Raw genomic sequence first — 22,595 nt, 5'->3', positions numbered from 1 at the left:
GGGAACGGGTTTGAAGTGCATTAATCCCGTGGGAGCCGCTCGGCCCGGGTTTGAACTGCATTAAGCCGGTGGGAGCCGCTCGGCCCGGGTTTGAACTGCATAAAGCCGGTGGGAGCCGCTCGGGACGGGTTTGAACTGCATTAAGCCGGTGGGAGCCGCTCGGGACGGGTTTGAACTGCATTAAGCCGGTGGGAGCCGCTCGGGACGGGTTTGAACTGCATTAAGCCGGTGGGAGCCGCTCGGGACGGGTTTGAACTGCATTAAGCCGGTGGGAGCCGCTCGGGACGGGTTTGAACTGCATTAAGCCGGTGGGAGCCGCTCGGGACGGGTTTGAAGTGCATTTAGCCCATGGGAGCCGATCTCAGCTGGATAAAGCCGCTCGGAACCGGTTTGAACCGGTCGGAACGGGTTGGAGCCGCTCGGAACGGGTTTGAACAGGATAAAGCCAGTCGGAACCGGTTTGAACCGGTCGGAACAGGTTTGAACAGGATAAAGCCGGTCGGAACCGGTTTGAACCGGTCGGAACGGGTTTGAACAGGATAAAGCCGGTGGGAGCCGGTTTGAACCGGTCGGAACGGGTTTGAACAGGATAAAGCCGGTGGGAGCCGGTCGGAACGGGTTTGAACAGGATAAAGCCGGTGGGAGCCGGTCGGAACGGGTTTGAGCTGCATAAAGCCGGTGGGAACCGGTGGGAACGGGTTTGAGCTGCATAAAGCCGGTGGGAACCGGTGGGAACGGGTTTGAGCTGCATAAAGCCGGTGGGAACCGGTGGGAACGGGTTTGAGCTGCATAAAGCCGGTGGGAACGGGTTTGAGCTGTTTGGAACGGGTTTGAAGTGCATTAAGCCCGTGGGAGCCGCTCGGAACGGGTTTGAAGTGCATTAAGCCCGTGGGAGCCGCTCGGAACGGGTTTGAAGTGCATTAAGCCCGTGGGAGCCGCTTGGAACGGGTATGAAGTGCATTTAGCCCGTGGGAGCCAGTCTCAGCTGGATAAAGCCGCTCGGAACCGGTTTGAACCGGTCGGAGCCGCTCGGAATGGGTTTCAACAGGATAAAGCCGGTCGGAACCGGTTTGAACCGGTCGGAACGGGTTTGAACAGGATAAAGCCGGTGGGAGCCGGTCGGAACGGGTTTGAACTGCATTAAGCCGGTGGGAGCCGCTCGGAAGGGGTTTGAAGTGCATTAAGCCGGTGGGAGCCGCTCGGACCGGGTTTGAGCTGCATTAAGCCGGTGGGAGCCGCTCGGAGCTGGATAAAGCCGGTCAGAACCGGTTTGGAGCCGCTCGGAACGGGTTTGAGCTGCATAAAGCCGGTGGGAACCGGTGGGAACGGGTTTGCGCTGCATAAAGCCGGTGGGAACCGGTGGGAACGGGTTTGAGCTGTATAAAGCCGGTGGGAACCGGTGGGAACGGGTTTGCGCTGCATAAAGCCGGTGGGAACCGGTGGGAACGGGTTTGAGCTGTATAAAGCCGGTGGGAACCGGTGGGAACGGGTTTGAGCTGTATAAAGCCGGTGGGAACCGGTGGGAACGGGTTTGAGCTGTATAAAGCCGGTGGGAACGGGTTTGAGCTGTTTGGAACGGGTTTGAAGTGCATTAAGCCCGTGGGAGCCGCTCGGAACGGGTTTGAAGTGCATTAAGCCCGTGGGAGCCGCTCGGAACGGGTTTGAAGTGCATTAAGCCCGTGGGAGCCGCTCGGAACGGGTTTGAACAGGATAAAGCCGGTCGGAACCGGTTTGAACCGGTCGGAACGGGTTTGAACAGGATAAAGCCGGTCGGAACCGGTTTGAACCGGTCGGAACGGGTTTGAACAGGATAAAGCCGGTCGGAACCGGTTTGAACCGGTCGGAACGGGTTTGAACAGGATAAAGCCGGTCGGAACCGGTTTGAACCGGTCGGAACGGGTTTGAACAGGATAAAGCCGGTCGGAACCGGTTTGAACCGGTCGGAACGGGTTTGAACAGGATAAAGCCGGTCGGAACCGGTTTGAACCGGTCGGAACGGGTTTGAACAGGATAAAGCCGGTGGGAGCCGGTTTGAACCGGTCGGAACGGGTTTGAACAGGATAAAGCCAGTGGGAGCCGGTTTGAACCGGTCGGAACGGGTTTGAACAGGATAAAGCCGGTGGGAGCCGGTTTGAACCGGTCGGAACGAGTTTGAACAGGATAAAGCCGGTGGGAGCCGGTTTGAACCGGTCGGAACGGGTTTGAACAGGATAAAGCCGGTGGGAGCCGGTCGGAACGGGTTTGAACAGGATAAAGCCGGTGGGAGCCGCTCGGACCGGGTTTGAACAGGATAAAGCCGGTGGGAGCCGCTCGGACCGGGTTTGAACAGGATAAAGCCGGTGGGAGCCGCTCGGACCGGGTTTGAGCTGCATTAAGCCGGTGGGAGCCGCTCGGACCGGGTTTGAGCTGCATTAAGCCGGTGGGAGCCGGTCTGAGCTGGATAAAGCCGGTCAGAACCGGTTTGGAGCCGCTCGGAACGGGTTTGAGCTGCATAAAGCCGGTGGGAACCGGTGGGAACGGGTTTGCGCTGCATAAAGCCGGTGGGAACCGGTGGGAACGGGTTTGAGCTGCATAAAGCCGGTGGGAACCGGTGGGAACGGGTTTGAGCTGCATAAAGCCGGTGGGAACCGGTGGGAACGGGTTTGAGCTGCATAAAGCCGGTGGGAACCGGTGGGAACGGGTTTGAGCTGCATAAAGCCGGTGGGAACCGGTGGGAACGGGTTTGAGCTGCATAAAGCCGGTGGGAGCCGGTTTGGAGCCGCTCGGAACGGGTTTGAGCTGCATAAAGCCGGTGGGAACCGGTGGGAACGGGTTTGAGCTGCATAAAGCCGGTGGGAACCGGTGGGAACGGGTTTGAGCTGCATAAAGCCGGTGGGAACGGGTTTGAGCTGTTTGGAACGGGTTTGAAGTGCATTAAGCCCGTGGGAGCCGCTCGGAACGGGTTTGAACTGCATTTAGCCCGTGGGAGCCAGTCTCAGCTGGATAAAGCCGCTCGGAACCGGTTTGAACCGGTCGGAACGGGTTGGAGCCGCTCGGAACGGGTTTGAACAGGATAAAGCCGGTCGGAACCGGTTTGAACCGGTCGGAACGGGTTTGAACAGGATAAAGCCGGTCGGAACCGGTTTGAACCGGTCGGAACGGGTTTGAACAGGATAAATCCGGTGGGAGCCGGTTTGAACCGGTCGGAAAGGGTTTGAACAGGATAAAGCCGGTGGGAGCCGCTCGGAAGGGGTTTGAACTGCATTAAGCCGGTGGGAGCCGCTCGGACCGGGTTTGAAGTGCATTAAGCCGGTGGGAGCCGCTCGGAGCGGGTTTGAGCTGCATTAAGCCGGTGGGAGCCGGTCTGAGCTGGATAAAGCCGGTCAGAACCGGTTTGGAGCCGCTCGGAACGGGATTGAGCTGCATAAAGCCGGTGGGAACCGGTGGGAACGGGTTTGAGCTGCATAAAGCCGGTGGGAACCGGTGGGAACGGGTTTGAGCTGTATAAAGCCGGTGGGAACGGGTTTGAGCCGCTCGGAACGGGTTTGAAGTGCATTAAGCCTGTGGGAGCCGCTCGGAACGGGTTTTAACAGGATAAAGTCGGTCGGAACCGGTTTGAACCGGTCGGAACGGGTTTGAACAGGATAAAGCCGGTCGGAACCGGTTTGAACCGGTCGGAATGGGTTTGAACAGGATAAAGCTGGTCGGAACCGGTTTGAACCGGTCGGAACGGGTTTGAACAGGATAAAGCCGGTCGGAACCGGTTTGAACCGGTCGGAACGGGTTTGAACAGGATAAAGCCGGTGGGAGCCGGTTTGAACCGGTCGGAACGGGTTTGAACAGGATGAAGCCGGTGGGAGCCGGTTTGAACCGGTCGGAACGGGTTTGAACAGGATGAAGCCGGTGGGAGCCGGTTTGAACCGGTCGGAACGGGTTTGAACAGGATGAAGCCGGTGGGAGCCGGTTTGAACCGGTCGGAACGGGTTTGAACAGGATGAAGCCGGTGGGAGCCGGTTTGAACCGGTCGGAACGGGTTTGAACAGGATAAAGCCGGTGGGAGCCGGTCGGAACGGGTTTGAACAGGATAAAGCCGGTGGGAGCCGGTCTGAGCTGGATAAAGCCGGTCGGAACCGGTTTGGAGCCGCTCGGAACGGGTTTGAACAGGATAAAGCCGGTCGGAACCGGTTTGGAGCCGCTCGGAACGGGTTTGAACAGGATGAAGCCGGTGGGAGCCGCTCGGGACGGGTTTGAACTGCATAAAGCCGGTGGGAGCCGCTCGGGACGGGTTTGAACTGCATTAAGCCGGTGGGAGCCGCTCGGGACGGGTTTGAACTGCATTAAGCCGGTGGGAGCCGCTCGGGACGGGTTTGAACTGCATTAAGCCGGTGGGAGCCGGTCTGAGCCGGATAAAGCCAGTCGGAACGGGTTTGAACCGCTCGGAAAAAGTTGGAGCCGCTCGGAACGGGTTTGAACAGGATAAAGCCGGTCGGAACCGGTTTGAACTGGTCGGAACGGGTTTGAACAGGATAAAGCCGGTCGGAACCGGTTTGAACTGGTCGGAACGGGTTTGAACAGGATAAAGGCGGTCGGAACCGGTTTGAACTGGTCGGAACGGGTTTGAACAGGATAAAGGCGGTCGGAACGGGTCTGAACTGCATTCAGCCGGTGGGAGCCGCTCGGAACGGGTTTGAGCTGCATAAAGCTGGTGGGAGCCGCTCGGAGCGGGTTTTTGCTGCATAAAGCTGGTGGGAGCCGCTCGGACCGGGTTTGAACTGCAATAAGCTGCTGGGAGCCAGTCTCAGCTGGATAAAGCCGGTCGGAACCGGTTTGGAGCAGCTCGGTACGGGTTTGAACAGGATAAAGCCGGTCAGAACCGGTTTGGAGCCGCTCGGACCGGGTTTGAGCTGCATAAAGCCGGTGGGAACCGGTGGGAACGGGTTTGAGCTGCATAAAGCCGGTGGGAACCGGTGGGAACGGGTTTGAGCTGCATAAAGCCGGTGGGAACCGGTGGGAACGGGTTTGAGCTGCATGGAACCGGTGGGAACGGGTTTGAGCTGCATAAAGCCGGTGGGAACGGGTTTGAGCTGTTTGGAACGGGTTTGAAGTGCATTAAGCCCGTGGGAGCCGCTCGGACCGGGTTTGAGCTGCATAAAGCCGGTGGGAACCGGTGGGAACGGGTTTGAGCTGCATAAAGCCGGTGGAAACGGGTTTGAGCTGCATAAAGCCGGTGGAAACGGGTTTGAGCTGCATAAAGCCGGTGGGAACCGGTCGGAACGGGTTTGAACAGGATAAAGCCGGTCGAAACCGGTTTGAACCGGTCGGAACGGGTTTGAACAGGATAAAGCCGGTCGAAACCGGTTTGAACCGGTCGGAACGGGTTTGAACAGGATAAAGCCGGTCGAAACCGGTTTGAACCGGTCGGAACGGGTTTGAACAGGATAAAGCCGGTGGGAGCCGCTCGGAAGGGGTTTGAACTGCATTAAGCCGGTGGGAGCCGCTCGGACCGGGTTTGAAGTGCATTAAGCCGGTGGGAGCCGCTCGGACCGGGTTTGAAGTGCATTAAGCCGGTGGGAGCCGCTCGGACCGGGTTTGAAGTGCATTAAGCCGGTGGGAGCCGCTCGGAGCTGGATAAAGCCGGTCAGAACCGGTTTGGAGCCGCTCGGAACGGGTTTGAGCTGCATAAAGCCGGTGGGAAGCGGTGGGAACGGTTTTGCGCTGCATAAAGCCGGTGGGAACCGGTGGGAACGGGTTTGAGCTGCATAAAGCCGGTGGGAACCGGTGGGAACGGGTTTGAGCTGTTTGGAACGGGTTTGAAGTGCATTAAGCCCGTGGGAGCCGCTCGGAACGGATTTGAAGTGCATTAAGCCCGTGGGAGCCGCTCGGAACGGGTTTGAACAGGATAAAGCCGGTCGGAACCGGTTTGAACCGGTCGGAACGGGTTTGAACAGGATAAAGCCGGTCGGAACCGGTTTGAACCGGTCGGAACGGGTTTGAACAGGATAAAGCCGGTCGGAACCGGTTTGAACCGGTCGGAACGGGTTTGAACAGGATAAAGCCGGTCGGAACCGGTTTGAACCGGTCGGAACGGGTTTGAACAGGATAAAGCCGGTCGGAACCGGTTTGAACCGGTCGGAACGGGTTTGAACAGGATAAAGCCGGTGGGAACCGGTTTGAACCGGTCGGAACGGGTTTGAATAGGATAAAGCCGGTGGGAACCGGTTTGAACCGGTCGGAACGGGTTTGAACAGGATAAAGCCGGTGGGAACCGGTTTGAACCGGTCGGAACGGGTTTGAACAGGATGAAGCCGGTGGGAGCCGGTTTGAACCGGTCGGAACGGGTTTGAACAGGATGAAGCCGGTGGGAGCCGGTTTGAACCGGTCGGAACGGGTTTGAACAGGATGAAGCCGGTGGGAGCCGGTTTGAACCGGTCGGAACGGGTTTGAACAGGATGAAGCCGGTGGGAGCCGGTTTGAACCGGTCGGAACGGGTTTGAACAGGATGAAGCCGGTGGGAGCCGGTTTGAACCGGTCGGAACGGGTTTGAACAGGATGAAGCCGGTGGGAGCCGGTTTGAACCGGTCGGAACGGGTTTGAACAGGATGAAGCCGGTGGGAGCCGGTCGGAACGGGTTTGAACAGGATGAAGCCGGTGGGAGCCGGTCGGAACGGGTTTGAACAGGATAAAGCTGGTGGGAGCCGGTCGGAACGGGTTTGAACAGGATAAAGCCGGTGGGAGCCGGTCGGAACGGGTTTGAAGTGCATTAAGCCGGTGGGAGCCGGTCTGAGCTGGATAAAGCCGGTCAGAACCGGTTTGGAGCCGCTCGGAACGGGTTTGAGCTGCATAAAGCCGGTGGGAACCGGTGGGAACGGGTTTGCGCTGCATAAAGCCGGTGGGAACCGGTGGGAACGGGTTTGAGCTGCATAAAGCTGGTGGGAACCGGTGGGAACGGGTTTGAGCTGTATAAAGCCGGTGGGAACGGGTTTGAGCTGTTTGGAACGGGTTTGAAGTGCATTAAGCCCGTAGGAGCCGCTCGGAACGGGTTTGAAGTGCATTAAGCCCGTGGGAGCCGCTCGGGACGGGTTTGAAGTGCATTAAGCCCGTGGGAGCCGCTCGGAACGGGTTTGAAGTGCATTAAGCCCGTGGGAGCCGCTCGGAACGGGTTTGAAGTGCATTAAGCCCGTGGGAGCCGCTCGGAACGGGTTTGAAGTGCATTAAGCCCGTGGGAGCCGCTCGGAACGGGTTTGAAGTGCATTAAGCCCGTGGGAGCCGCTCGGAACGGGTTTGAAGTGCATTAAGCCCGTGGGAGCCGCTCGGAACGGGTTTGAAGTGCATTAAGCCCGTTGGAGCCGCTCGGAACGGGTTTGAACAGGATAAAGCCGGTCGGAACCGGTTTGAACCGGTCGGAACGGGTTTGAACAGGATAAAGCCGGTCGGAACCGGTTTGAACCGGTCGGAACGGGTTTGAACAGGATAAAGCCGGTGGGAGCCGCTCGGACGGGGTTTGAACTGCATTAAGCCGGTTGGAGCCGCTCGGACCGGGTTTGAACTGCATTAAGCCGGTGTTAGCCGGTCTGAGCTGGATAAAGCCGGTCGGAACAGGTTTGGAGCCGCTCGGAACGGGTTTGAACTGCATTAAGCCGGTGGGAGCCGCACGGAACGGGTTTGAACTTCATTAAGCCGGTGGGAGCCGCTCGGCCCGGGTTTCAACTGCATTAAGGCGGTACGAGCCGCTCGGAACGGGTTTGAACAGGATAAAGCCGGTCGGAACCGGTTTGAACCGGTCGGAACGGGTTTGAACAGGATAAAGCCGGTCGGAACCAGTTTGAACCGGTCGGAACGGGTTTGAACAGGATAAAGCCGGTCGGAACCGGTTTGAACCGGTCGGAACGGGTTTGAACAGGATAAAGCCGGTCGGAACCGGTTTGAACCGGTCGGAACGGGTTTGAACAGGATAAAGCCGGTCGGAACCGGTTTGAACCGGTCGGAACGGGTTTGAACAGGATAAAGCCGGTCGGAACCGGTTTGAACCGGTCGGAACGGGTTTGAACAGGATAAAGCCGGTCGGAACCGGTTTGAACCGGTCGGAACGGGTTTGAACAGGATAAAGCCGGTCGGAACCGGTTTGAACCGGTCGGAACGGGTTTGAACAGGATAAAGCCGGTCGGAACCGGTTTGAACAGGATAAAGCCGGTCGGAACGGGTTTGAACAGGATAAAGCCGGTCGGAACCGGTTTGAACTGGTCGGAAGGGGTTTGAACTGCATTAAGCCGGTTGGAGCCGCTCGGACCGGGTTTGAACTGCATTAAGCCGGTGTTAGCCGGTCTGAGCTGGATAAAGCCGGTCGGAACCGGTTTGGAGCCGCTCGGAACGGGTTTGAACTGCATTAAGCCGGTGGGAGCCGCTCGGCCCGGGTTTCAACTGCATTAAGCCGGTGGGAGCCGCTCGGCCCGGGTTTGAACTGCATTAAGCCGGTGGGAGCCGCTTAGAAGTGGTTTGAGCTGCATAAAGCCGGTGGGAACCGGTGGGAACGGGTTTGAGCTGCATAAAGCCGGTGGGAACGGGTTTGAGCTGCATAAAGCCGGTGGGAACCGGTGGGAACGGGTTTGAGCTGCATAAAGCCGGTGGGAACGGGTTTGAGCTGTTTGGAACGGGTTTGAAGTGCATTAAGCCGGTGGGAGGCGCTCGGAACGGGTTTGAAGTGCATTAAGCCGGTGGGAGGCGCTCGGAACGGGTTTGAAGTGCATTAAGCCGGTGGGAGGCGCTCGGAACGGGTTTGAAGTGCATTAAGCCGGTGGGAGGCGCTTGGAACGAATTGGAACTGCATTAAGCCGGTGGGAGCCGGTCTGAGCTGCATAAAGCCGGTCGGAACCGGTTTGGAGCCGCTCGGAACGGGTTTGAGCTGCATAAAGCCGGTGGGAACCGGTGGGAACGGGTTTGAGCTGCATAAAGCCGGTGGGAACCGGTGGGAACGGGTTTGAGCTGCATAAAGCCGGTGGGAACCGGTGCGAACGGGTTTGAGCTGTTTGGAACGGGTTTGAAGTGCATTAAGCCCGTGGGAGCCGCTCAGAACGGGTTTGAAGTGCATTAAGCCCGTGGGAGCCGCTCGGAACGGGTTTGAAGTGCATTAAGCCCGTGGGAGCCGCTCGGAACGGGTTTGAAGTGCATTAAGCCCGTGGGAGCCGGTCTCAGCTGGATAAAGCCGCTCGGAACCGGTTTGAACCGGTCGGAAAGGGTTGGAGCCGCTCGGAACGGGTTTGAACAGGATAAAGCCGGTCGGAACCGGTTTGAACCGGTCGGAACGGGTTTGAACAGGATAAAGCCGGTGGGAACGGGTTTGAACAGGATAAAGCCGGTGGGAACGGGTTTGAACTGCATAAAGCCGGTGGGAACGGGTTTGAACTGCATAAAGCCGGTGGGAACGGGTTTGAGCTGCATAAAGCCGGTGGGAACGGGTTCAAGCTGCTCGGAACTGGTTTGAACAGGGTAAAGCCGGTGGGAACCAGTTCGAGTAGCTCGGAACGGGTTTGAACAGGATAAAGCCGGTGGGAACCAGTTCGAGCCGCTCGGAACGGGTTTGAACCGGATAAAGTCGGTGGGAACCAGTTCGAGCTGCTCGGAACGGGTTTGAACCGGATAAAGCCGGTGGGAGCCGCTCAGATCGGGTTTGAACTGCATAAAGCCGGTAGGAGCCGCTCGGGACGGGTTTGAGCTGCATTAAGCCGGTGGGAGCCGCTCGGAGCGGGTTTGAGCTGCATTAAGCCGGTGGGAGCCGCTCGGAGCGGGTTTGAGCTGCATTAAGCCGGTGGGAGCCGCTCGGACCGGGTTTGAAGTGCATTAAGCCCGTGGGAGCCTCTCGGAACGGGTTTGAAGTGCATTTAGCCCGTGGGATCCGGTCTCAGCTGGATAAAGCCGCTCGGAACCGGTTTGAACCGGTCGGAACGGGTTGGAGCCGCTCGGAACGGGTTTGAACAGGATAAAGCCGATCGGAACCGGTTTGAACCGGTCGGAACGGGTTTGAACAGGATAAAGCCGGTCGGAACCGGTTTGAACAGGATAAAGCCGGTCGGAACCGGTTTGAACCGGTCGGAACGGGTTTGAACAGGATAAAGCCGGTCGGAACCGGTTTGAACCGGTCGGAACGGGTTTGAACAGGATAAAGCCGGTCGGAACCGCTCGGACCGGGTTTGAGCTGCATTAAGCCGGTGGGAGCCGCTCGGACCGGGTTTGAGCTGCATTAAGGCGGTGGGAGCCGGTCTGAGCTGGATAAAGCCGGTCAGAACTGGTTTGGAGCCGCTCGGAACGGGTTTGAGCTGCATAAAGCCGGTGGGAACCGGTGGGAATGGGTTTGAGCTGCATAAAGCCGGTGGGAACCGGTGGGAACGGGTTTGAGCTGTATAAAGCCGGTGGGAACGGGTTTGAGCTGTTTGGAACGGGTTTGAACTGCATTAAGCCGGTGGGAGCCGCTCGGAACAGGTTTGAAGTGCATTAAGCCGGTGGGAGCGGCTCGGAACGGGTTTGAAGTGCATTTAGCCCGTGGGAGCCGGTCTCAGCTGGATAAAGCTGCTCGGAACCGGCTTGAACCGGTCGGAACGGGTTGGAGCCGCTCGGAACGGGTTTGAACAGGATAAAGCCGGTCGGAACCGGTTTGAACCGGTCGGAACGGGTTTGAACAGGATAAAGCCGGTCGGAACCGGTTTGAACCGGTCGGAACGGGTTTGAACAGGATAAAGCCGGTCGGAACCGGTTTGAACCGGTCGGAACGGGTTTGAACAGGATAAAGCCGGTCGGAACCGGTTTGAACCGGTCGGAACGGGTTTGAACAGGATAAAGCCGGTCGGAACCGCTCGGACCGGGTTTGAGCTGCATTAAGCCGGTGGGAGCCGCTCGGACCGGGTTTGAGCTGCATTAAGCCGGTGGGAGCCGGTCTGAGCTGGATAAAGCCGGTCAGAACCGGTTTGGAGCCGCTCGGAACGGGTTTGAGCTGCATAAAGCCGGTGGGAACCGCTGGGAATGGGTTTGAGCTGCATAAAGCCGGTGGGAACCGGTGGGAACGGGTTTGAGCTGTATAAAGCCGGTGGGAACGGGTTTGAGCTGTTTGGAACGGGTTTGAACTGCATTAAGCCGGTGGGAGCCGCTCGGAACGGGTTTGAAGTGCATTAAGCCGGTGGGAGCGGCTCGGAACGGGTTTGAAGTGCATTTAGCCCGTGGGAGCCGGTCTCAGCTGGATAAAGCCGCTCGGAACCGGCTTGAACCGGTCGGAACGGGTTGGAGCCGGTCGGAACGGGTTTGAACAGGATAAAGCCGGTGGGAGCCGCTCGGAAGGGGTTTGAACTGCATAAAGCCAGTGGGAACCGGTGGGAATGGGTTTGAGCTGTATAAAGCCGGTGGGAACGGGTTTGAGCTGTTTGGAACGGGTTTGAACTGCATTAAGCCCGTGGGAGCCGCTCGGAACGGGTTTGAAGTGCATTAAGCCGGTGGGAGCCGCTCGGAACGGGTTTGAGCTGCATAAAGCCGGTGGGAACCGGTGGGAACGGGTTTGAGCTGCATAAAGCCGGTGGGAACCGGTGGGAACGGGTTTGAGCTGCATAAAGCCGGTGGGAACGGGTTTGAGCTGTTTGGAACGGGTTTAAAGTGCATTAAGCCCGTGGGAGCCGCTCGGAACGGGTTTGAAGTGCATTAATCCCGTGGGAGCGGCTCGGAACGGGTTTGAAGTGCATTTAGCCCGTGGGAGCCGGTCTCAGCTGGATAAAGCCGCTCGGAACCGGTTTGAACCGGTCGGAACGGGTTGGAGCCGCTCGGAACGGGTTTGAACAGGATAAAGCCGGTCGGAACCGGTTTGGAGCCGCTCGGAACGGGTTTGAACAGGATAAAGCCGGTCGGAACCGGTTTGAACCGGTCGGAACGGGTTTGAACAGGATAAAGCCGGTGGGAGCCGGTTTGAACCGGTCGGAACGGGTTTGAACAGGATAAAGCCGGTGGGAGCCGGTCGGAACGGGTTTGAACTGCATTAAGCCGGTGGGAGCCGATCGGAAGGGGTTTGAAGTGCATTAAGCCGGTGGGAGCCGCTCGGACCGGGTTTGAAGTGCATTAAGCCGGTGGGAGCCGCTCGGACCGGGTTTGAGCTGCATTAAGCCGGTGGGAGCCGGTCTGAGCTGGATAAAGCCGGTCAGAACCGGTTTGGAGCCGCTCGGAACGGGTTTGAGCTGCATAAAGCCGGTGGGAACCGGTGGGAACGGGTTTGAGCTGCATAAAGCCGGTGGGAACCGGTGGGAACGGGTTTGAGCTGCATAAAGCCGGTGGGAACCGGTGGGAACGGGTTTGAGCTGCATAAAGCCGGAGGGAACCGGCAGTTTAAAGTGATTGGAACCGATTTGAACTGGTCGGAACCAGTCGGAACTGGTTTAAAGAGCTCGGGACTGGTTTAATCCAGTTGGACCCGGTTTGAACCAGGTTAAGCTGGTTGGTACCGGTCGGAAGCAGTTTAAGCCGGTCGGAACCAGTTGGAACCGATTTGAATCGGATTAAGCCGGTCCAAACCGGTTGGAACCGGATTAAGCTGCTCAAAACCGGTCTAAACCGGTTTGAACCGGTCGGGATCGGTAAGAACCGGTCGGAAATGGTCTGAACCAATGTGAATTGGTCGGAACCGGTTTAAAGCGGTTGGAACCGGTCAGAACTGGTTTAACGCGGTCGGGACTGGTTTAATCCGTTCGGACCCGGATTGAACCAGGTTAAGCTGGTTGGTACTGGTCGGAACCAGTTTAAGCCGGTCAGAACCGGTTTGAACCGGATAAAGCAGGTCGGAACCGGTTTGAACCGGATTAGTCCGATTGGAACCAGTCAGAACCAATTTGAAGCGGTTTAAGCCGGTTGGAACCGGTTTGAACCGGATTAAGCTGGTCAGAACTGGTTTGAACTCGTCAGAAACGGTTGGAATCGGTCGGAGCTGGTTTGAAGCTGTTTGAACCGGTCAGAAACGGTTGGAATCGGTCGGAGCTGGTTTGAAGCTGTTTGAACTGGTCAGAAACAGTTGGAACCGGTCAGAACCAATGTGAATTGGTCAGAAGCGGTTTGAACCAGTTTAAGCCAGTCGGAACCAGTCGTAACTGATCGGAACCGGTTTAAAGTGGTTGGAACCAGTTTGAACCGATCGGAACCGGTTTAAGCCGGTCGGAACTGGTTTGAACAGGATTAAGCTGGTTGGAAACGGTTTGAGCCGGTCGGAACTGGTTTGAACAGGATTAAGCTGGTCGGAACCGGTTTGAGCCAGTCGGAACCAATTTGAAGCGGTTTGAGCTGGTCGGAAGCAGATTAAGCTGGCTGGAACCGGTCTAAACGTGTTTGAATTGGTCCGAACCAGTTTGAGCTGGTTGGAACCCGTCAGAACCGGTCGGAACCGGTCGGAACCGGTTTGAGCCGGTCGGAACCGGTCGGAACCGGTTTGAGCCGGTCGGAAGCGGTCGGAAGCGGTTTGAGCCGGTCGGAACCGTTTTGAAGTGGTTTGAGCCGGTCGGAATCGTTTTGAAGTGGTTTGAGCTGGTCGGAACCGGTTTGAACTGGTCGGAACCGGTCAGAAACGGTTGGAATCGGTCGGAACCGGTCAGAACGGTTGGAATCGGTCGGAACCGGTCAGAAACGGTCGGAATCGGTCGGAACTGGTCAGAAACGGTCGGAATCGGTCGGAAACAGTTGGAACTGGTCAGAACCGGTCGGAACCAGTCATAACTGATCGGAACCGGTTTGAACCGATTGGAACCTGTTTAAGCCGGTCAGAACTGGTTTGAACAGGTTTAAGCTGGTTGGAACTGGTTTGAGCCGGTCGGAACTGGTTTGAACAGGATTAAGCTGGTCGGAACTGGTTTGAGCCGGTCGGAACCTATTTGAAGCGGTTTGAGCCGGTCGGAACCGGTCTAAACGTATTTGAATTGGTCCGAACCAGTTTGAAATGCTTTGAGCCGGTTGCAACCAGTTTGAGCTGTTTGGAACCCGTCGGAACCAGTCGGAACCGGTTTGAGCTGGTTGGAACCCGTCGGAACCAGTTGGAACCGGTTTAAAGCGGTCGGAACCGGTTTAAAGCGGTCGGAACCAGTTTAAAGCGGTCGGAACCGGTTTAAGCCGGTCGGAACTGGTTTGAACAGGATTGAGCCGGTCACAACCGGTTTGAAGCGGTTTAAGCCGGTCGGAACTGGTTTGAGCCGCTCGCAACCGGTTTGAAGCGGTTTAAGCCGGTCGGAACCGGTTTGAGCCGCTCACAACGGTTTGAAGCGGTTTAAGCCGGTCGGAACCGGTTTGAGCCGCTCGCAACCGGTCAGAAACGGTTGGAATGGGTCGGAACTGGTTTGAAGCTGTTTGAACCGGTCGGAAACAGTTGGAACCGGTCGGAACTGGTCTGAACCAATGTGAATTGGTCGGGACCGGTTTGAACCAGTTTAAGCCTGTCGGATCCAGTCGTAACTGATCGGAACCGGTTTGAACTGATCGGAACCGGTTTGAACAAGATTAAGCTGGTCGGAACCGGTTTGAGCCGGTCGGAACCAATTTGAAGCGGTTTTAGCTGGTTGGAACCAGTCGGAAATGGATAAAGCCGGTCGGAGCAGCTCGGAGCCGTTCGGAACCAGATAAAGCCGGTCGGAACCGGTCAGAACCGGATAAAGCCGGTCGGAGCAGGTTGGAACCGGTCAGAACCGGATAAAGCCGGTCGGAGCAGCTCGGAACCGGATAGAGCCGGTTGGAACCGGTCGGAACCGGATAGAGCCGGTCTGAGCAGCTCGGAACCGGTCGGAACTGGTTTAAGCCGGTCGGAACCGGTCTAAACATGTTTGAATCGGTCCGAACCAGTTTGAACCGGTTTGAGCTGGTTGGAACCCGTCGGAACCACTTGGAACCAGTTTGAGGTGGTCGGAACCGATTTGAAGCGGTTTAAGCTGGTTGGAACCGGTTTGAGCCGGTCGTAACCGGTTTGAACCGGATTAAGCCGGTCAGAACTGGTTTGAACTGGTCGGAACTGGTCAGAAACGGTTGGAATCGGTCAGAACTGGTTTGAAGGTTTTTGAACCGTTTGGAAACAGTTGGAACCGTTTGGAAACAGTTGGAACCGGTCGGAACCGGTCGTAACTGATCGGAACCGGTTTAAAGTGGTTGGAACCGGTTTGAACCGATCGGAACCAGTTTAAGCCGGTTGGAACTGGTTTGAACAGGATTAAGCTGGTCGGAACCTGTTTGAGCCGGTCGGAACCAATTTGAAGCGGTTTTTGCCGGTCGGAACCGGATGGAACCGGTCGGAACCAATTTGAAGCGGTTTTTGCTGGTCGGAACCGGATGGAACTGGTCGGAACCAATTTGAAGCGGTTTTTGCCGGTCGGAACCTGTCAGAACTGGATAAAGCCGGTCGGAACCGGATAAAGCCGGTCGGAACAGGTCGGAACCAGTTGGAACTGGTCTAAATGTGTTTGAATTAGGTCCGAACCGGTTTGAGCTGGTTGGAACCTGTCGGAACCAGTCGGAACCGGTTTGAGCTGGTTGGAACCTGTCGGAACCAGTCGGAACTGGTTTGAGCTGGTCGGAACCCGTCGGAACCGGTCGGAACCGGTTTGAGGTGGTCGGAACCCGTCGGAACCGGTTTGAGGTGGTCGGAACCCGTCGGAACTGGTCGGAACCGGTCGGAACCGGTTTGAGGTGGTCGGAACCCGTCGGAACCGGTCGGAACCGGTTTGAGGTGGTCGGAACCCGTCGGAACCGGTTTGAGGTGGTCGGAACCCGTCGGAACCGGTCGGAACCGGTTTGAGGTGGTCGGAACCCGTCGGAACCGGTCGGAACCGGTTTGAGGTGGTCGGAACCCGTCGGAACCGGTCGGAACCGGTTTGAGGTGGTCGGAACCCGTCGGAACCGGTCGGAACCGGTTTGAGGTGGTCGGAACCGGTTTAAACCAGTTTAAGCCAGTTGGAACCGGTTTAAAGCGGTTGGAACCGTTTTGAACCGCTTGGAACTAGTTGGAACCGGTTTGAACTGGTTGGAACTGGTTTGAGCCCGTCGGAACCGTTTTGAAATGGTCGGAACCAGTCGGAATCGGTTTGAAACGGTCGGAAATGGTTGGAACCGGTTGGAACCGGTCGGAACCAGTTTTTTCTCAACTTCTTATGGAAATGACTAGAGCCTGAGTAAGATCGGGGCTGCTGTTGTATTAGTACACAGAACAGTACATAATCCCTGTGCTAAAGAAACTAATCTAAAAAGGCAGCAGGAGGAAAGGGACGTACAGAGAAGTAATGATATAATAAAATACCATCAATTTCAGTGTGTCTTTGTTTGTTTTTTTTTTGTTCTTTTGGAGATAAGGTATCTTCTGGAGGAAACTGGGTGGGTTGGTGAAGGAAAGGAGCTGGTGAAACTGCACAGGAGGCAAACGATGACGGAATGAAGCTGAGGTGAAGAAACTGAGAAAGTGGGGGAGAAAGATGGTTCTAAACGGGGTGGGCAATGCTGAGTCAGAGCCCCTGGAGGCTCTCTGGCTGGGGATCGCACTTCTTTCTGTTGAGAAGCGTAGGGTGTTTTTACAGATACATTTATGTGTGCGTGCACGTGGTCAGTAGCAGGCATTTGTCCGCATGTGCTTTACTGGTGGTTTCTCAGGAAGTCTTATCTGTATTAATATGTAGCAATGTTCTTACTGTATGAAGTTTTTATTCTTGTCTTGGGAAAAGCACGAAAGACAGAATAGCGAAGACACATACTTTTTCGATCCTGCCTTCCCATAGTATACAATGCCTCCTTCGTGCTTCCTGTGTTGTGGGGGCAAGGTGAGATACTGCGCCAGTGGTAGCAATGTGGTCAGCGGTGGACTATCTCGTGGTTTGAGGGGAAGTCCTGGCTTGGTGTAAGGCAATGGAATATTTTATGGCAGTGGTTTAGACACAAAGATTATAAAGCCAATTCCGTGTTTCTGTATGTCATGGAGTTCAGCAGCAACTTTGGTTTCTGAGATACCCAAATCCTTTTTAAAGCTGTATACATTTTATGTCTCTCATCAGAGACACGTTATTTCCTGGGCAAGGTTCACCATTCAGAAAAAACTTGGGATGTAAGGGTTCTTGTTTTCAGTATCTCAAATGTTTTATAGTCTAACCTAAACATTTTGATTAATCTTCTCATTCATTGATGGGGAAACAGAACAGGTAAGTTGGGAACTTTGTTGAGGGTCAAAAGCCAAAGCACACAAGGGCCTATTCTCTTTGCAGTAAGCCTCTCTGCTGATGTGCTCAGAGAAAAGTGAGGGTATGAAACACTAGATCTCTTTTCATTTTTTTTTTCTGCAGATTGGAGATGGGTTTGGAAAGTTGATTATTGTTAATAACGCTACCTCTAATGTTTCATTGTAATCTTATTTTAAGGAAATGTTTGAGCATTAAGTATTTTTCCCATAGCAGTGAAACAATGTACCTTTCCCTGCCAAAGATCACATTCGCATATATTCTCCTCATTTCTGTCGCTGGAAGGTGAAATTTGGAATTTTTCCAGTAGCCCAGCTGCCAATTTGCCATCATTGATCATTATCAGGAGTCATTTGACTGAGGTGTCCAATGGATAACAAAGTGTGTTCTTGGCTGTGTGTGATGCAGTAGCTGTTTCAGGTCTTGGGGTCCTGCTTGTACTGGTTTGTGGAAGGCTGCGCTTCATCACTGATTGTAGTTTGCTGAGGGATAGCTCCTATGATATAATTAACTTGTAGTGCACTGATTAGTTGGGGTGTGTGTTTGTGATGGGGTTGGGGGGAAGAGTTTGCTGGCACCCATACTATAAACAGAATACCCAATACAATTCCTTGGCACTCGGTGGCAGTTCAGCTATTGAATTCAATGAGAGGAGGTGCATGCCCAGTGCTCTTTTGACTCAATATTCAATTCTTTGTCCCCAAAATGTTACGCTATCCTTTAAGAAAAGTATCATGATATTCTGAGAGTTACATGTGTTTAGTATAATCCTCAGACAGTTCAGTAGAAAAATAAATAATTGAGAGAACAAAGTCTATTGGAAGTTCTTAATTGAGTTGAAAAGAAATCAGATTTTTGTCATGTACCTCATAGTATTTAGTACCTTGAATTTTACCAGTAAGTGAGATTGCAAGAACTTATCACGTCACAATAACGCACAAGATGCTGTAAATGCCTTGGGTGCTGATTTGAGTTAATTTCTAAACCCAAAATTTTATCACAAGTGACATTATTTTTTTTTTTTCCTCTGTGACAACTAAGCACTTAGACACAGCCTCACACTTTGCATCAATGCCTTGTTTCAGCAGCGTAGCTAGTAAGCTAAGATATAAAACCAGAAGGAATTTTGAAAATTCAATTGATCTTAGTATTTTATGATCCTTCTATTTTGATTTAGTGATGCTTGTTCATTTTGAGTTTTTTGGTTCTGCATTGTTAGGATTACATATGCCATAGGAGAATTTGTTTAAAGATCATTTTTACTGGAAGTAAAATAAAAACTGGAAATCTTTGTGTTATTCTAAGGCTTTGTAACAGCTTGTTTGTACAAAGTCTAAATTTGGAGTCAGATGTGACTTGTCCTTTAAAACAATAATAGCCTCAGAACACTGCTAGTAAATGCTGGGGGATTTGTCAGTGCTCAAACAAGTTTGAAGATATTTGAATTGTTTGCGAGACTTGACCTTTGCACTGATGGAGTTCGGGCTATGGGTCTGCGTTGTACTTTCTTAAAATGCTGATCGTTTGGTATGAGGTGTGTAACAGCTATCCTTATTGTTCATAGCTGTCTATACTCTTTTAACATCTTCATAATCTATTAATCATTTGTTAACCCTTTATAAACCATTTATAAATGTACTGTGAATAAAAAGAAAAAAGTGACCATTCAGTTTTTTCCTCGAGTTTAATATTAAAGGCAAGTCCAAGGTCAAGATGGGCACGGGGAAGGCTTTAGGTAGCTGGTGTAGTTTATATTTTGGCCAGTCAGCTGAGGAACCACGTGGAACTAAAATTAGTAAAGTGTGTGCAGTGAAGAAAGTTCACACGGTGTAATATGCTGTGGGCAGTATTAGCGTTGATTTACCCAATCTGTTAATGGTGTGGTCTGTCTAGACCTTTGGAACATTCCTTAGGTCCTTATTTAATGTAGGAGGAATCATTTCTGAAATTAGCATATAAATTGTCCAGAGTCAGCAGCCCTTTAAAACAGTGTTCTACCCTTGTGTCATGGCACAATAACTGTTTTTAAAAAAAAATAAAATCCCCAATCAGTCATGTTCGCATGAAGAAGCTCTCGACTTAAGATTGCATGCTGAAAAAGTGCACAAACCTGAGAAAATTCATTAAGTTTAATATGGGGAAATGGTAAGGATTTGATTTGGGTAAGTTGTATTTATTTAGTCATGTTAATAAGGAGAAGGGTATTATAAGGAAACATCTGGCAAGGTCTATTCATGTGGAGGTTTACGTATATGTAATTGAAACTGGAGGCTTTTCTGACTTTGACATTAAATTTTTTTCTTGCCTTCGTCTTCCACGTAACTTTATAAACCATGCTGTATGGTGCATTCATTGCAGGGCTCAGTCCAACCGAGACCCTAATGAGAACAAATCTGCTCTTGGTACCGAACACCAGGTTGCTGCAGAAGGGAGGTGCAAGGAACCTGTCGGAGGCAAATCCTCCTCCCTGGCTGTTGTTCTTTTGTTGGCTCTTCCGAAGTCCTGCACGCACTTGTTCCTGCTTTAGTTGCCAAGAGTAACATACAGTGCCCTGTTCTTAGGTTATCATTTTCAAGGGAAGATAATATAACATGCATATAGCTTGTGAATTTGTGCAGGAATTGGGAACTTGCTTTTTAGGAAAGGTATATGTGTACGCAGAGATGGAACATAAATGACAATATGGTGTGGTAGGTTTATTTGGCATGAATCTGAGATGACCACACTGAGCAGTGAAGCCAATAAAATCTTTGTACTACAAAATCATGTGTTCTGAACATGCCATGTACTTTACAGAAAAACTATTCCAGGAATGTTGCTGGAGTTTTATATGTTTATTTGGTGCTTACTTTTCATCTCCCTTGCTCCAAAAGCCAGGTGCTTTAATCACAATGAAATCAATTACCCGAGTCACAGAGAAAAGGAAATGGAAAATAATGTAATTAAAGAAACTCCTAAAAATTATCAAAAATAACATTTTTTTATATGTAACCGAATAACAATTTAAGTTGGGATATTTCCTTACCTCCCAAGGCTCAAATTTGTTACCAAAAATGCCTTATTGAAAAGCTTTCCTCATTCCAGAAAGGTTTGGCTTGTGGCCAAGAAAGCCTCCAAGATGCTGGATCTTAAAGCATCCCAGTGTCCATCCTGTATGTTGCCCTAGTGTTCTGACGAAAGTATGTATCAGGAAGGGGGGAGACAATGGGTTTTTTCTAATTAAATAGTGAAGAACTGTTCAAGAAGGAAAAAAACCCAGCAAAACAAAAGCAAAGCCAGGTCCCTCAACACAAGTTGCTTACCTGATGCTAGAGTAGGGCATGAGAAGAGTAATTTTGTGAATGCTTTATCCTATCTTGTGTTCAAGTAACTTTAAAATTATTTTATACATGGGCAGTGCCAGTGACCTACTGATTGCGATGTCATATTTAAGCTTGTTTTACTGTCAGTCTGAAGATCTCAAAACAGTATTCATTTGGGTTTTGTTTGCTTTTTTTTGAACTTTATTAAAAAAAAAAAAAAAAAGAAAAAATAACTCAGATGGCTAAACAGAGGAATACTGATAGATGCAAAATTACGTGCAGTGAGCAGGGTTTGTGCTAGCGCTCTGCCTGGCACGGGGAGGTCTTGGCTGGTGTCTGTGGGCCATAAGCTTGATGCAAACAAAAATCACAGTAACAACGTGACAGGCAAACGGTATGGCTTGAAGTAGAACACAGGAGTCCTGGCTTTTATTTGTATGTTCCAGTTGAAGTGAGATGGGTACACAGAGCCTTCCCACTAGAGTGAGCGATAGCAGTTATTTTGTGACCGTGAGCTTAGCAACCGAAGACTTGCGTTTATTTCACAGGCTTTAGAGAGTGTCTGATTCAAAGATAACCGTGCTCAAAAGTGTCAGAATGTACTGGATGAACCAGTGCAGGCCATTGTTCATGCAAACGTGAGGTGGATTGTAGTGCTTCTGGACGGGCGCAGATTTGGAGAGGTGCTATGCGAGGTCTCAACACGCTACTCTGCACGCCTCCCGCAGCCCTGCCATAGCTCTCCTGCAGAGCTGCCTCTGCCAAGTGTGGGATGGCAGCTGGGATTTTTGACAGGTACCTCTGAGGCACCGGACTTGGAATTATTTCACTAAATTCGTAGCCCAAGTCCGACCCAATCTTGTGACATGGAAACTTGTCGCGTTCAGTACAACAATGCATGGTGTTTGTGGAGCACAGAGTTATATTCCTACAGTCTGCGTGTCGCAAGAGCCACACGTTTTTGAGTAGTCCCCAGTGGAAAAAAGGGATTTGAATTTTCTTATCTATTCTCCTCCTATTTGCTCCTCTTTTGTGGCTTGTGGTAAATGATGTATGCTTGGTTTCATGTTTTTCTTTTAAAATATTTCTGCTTCAGTGGCACTTTAAATGTTTAAAGGGCTTACCCCCTCCCTTATTACTCAATTTAATTGGAATTATGGTGCCTATCAAAAAGTATTACTGCAAGGTGACCTGGAAATAATCATTTCCTTTCATCTATACCAAACATTTGTAGATCGTTAAAATGTCACAAATAAAAAAGTCTTATTCACAAAGAAATGGCTTTATATGAGCACAGTAAAATATGAGATTTCATTATACACAAAAAGGCTATGTTTTGTATTCCTGGTTCACAGAGCAAACCTCCAACACATGTGGAATGCATGGCAGGATGTAGGACCCTCTAAGGGCTGTATACAGATATGTGAAGGGGAAGAGGAGGAGGGGGAAAAAAAAAAGCTCACTTGTGGGTCTGAGGAAACGACCCCTTTCAGTAACAAATGGAGCATGTGCTCTGGGTCCCTGGGAGGATTTGTGCGGGGATCTTGCTCTCCATGTGCGCGCATTCCTCTGAATCAGACAGGTGTTAAAGTGAAATGGTGCCCAGAGGACGCAGCACCCTCCTATGCTATCAGCAGCCTAACCACATGACGGATCTGAAAGCAGCCAAGCACAACTGCCGAGGGGTTTGCCAAGGGGTTAGGTGCCAAATGCTGAGCGCGACTATCCTTGCCAGCTTGGCACCTTTAGGCCATGTGGCTGCTGCTGGCATGGAGTTATCATTGCAATGCGCTGGGGAGAACGGAACCAGAAACTGTCTTAATAGTGCCTTGTGAATGAAGATCTCTGATTGTTGTGAATATAAAATATTAATTACCTTACAAATGTGTTTGGGAGGCTGTGCGTGGCTTTGGCATCTGTCCAGACTTGCAGTGGTGAAATTAGAGGGTTGCCTCCTGGCAACTGAATTTATTTGTGTCCACCCCCCCACCCCCCTCTCCTAGCATCACACTGGAAATAAGAGGGAACTATTTGAAAACGATTGATGTCTGGGAAAAGATGTTCATTGGCTACTGGGATTTGGGTCAGTCCCTGGGCTGGTGCCTTA

The 22,595-nt window shown here is 52.6% G+C and overlaps 1 long non-coding RNA gene across 1 annotated transcript in view; it reads left to right on the top strand.

Moving 5' to 3' along the window:
- LOC309673577 overlaps positions 1-22,595 on the top strand; it is a 55,972-nt gene that overhangs the window by 19,730 nt on the left and 13,647 nt on the right. The window lies entirely within an intron of this gene.

The sequence above is a fragment of the Vanellus vanellus genome (genome assembly GCF_965231255.1).
Source record: "Vanellus vanellus genome assembly, chromosome: 6".
In the NCBI taxonomy this organism is placed as follows: Eukaryota; Metazoa; Chordata; class Aves; order Charadriiformes; family Charadriidae; genus Vanellus; species Vanellus vanellus.
Note: the sequence above shows the minus strand (reverse complement) of the source record. Positions and strands in the feature narration are given on the sequence as shown.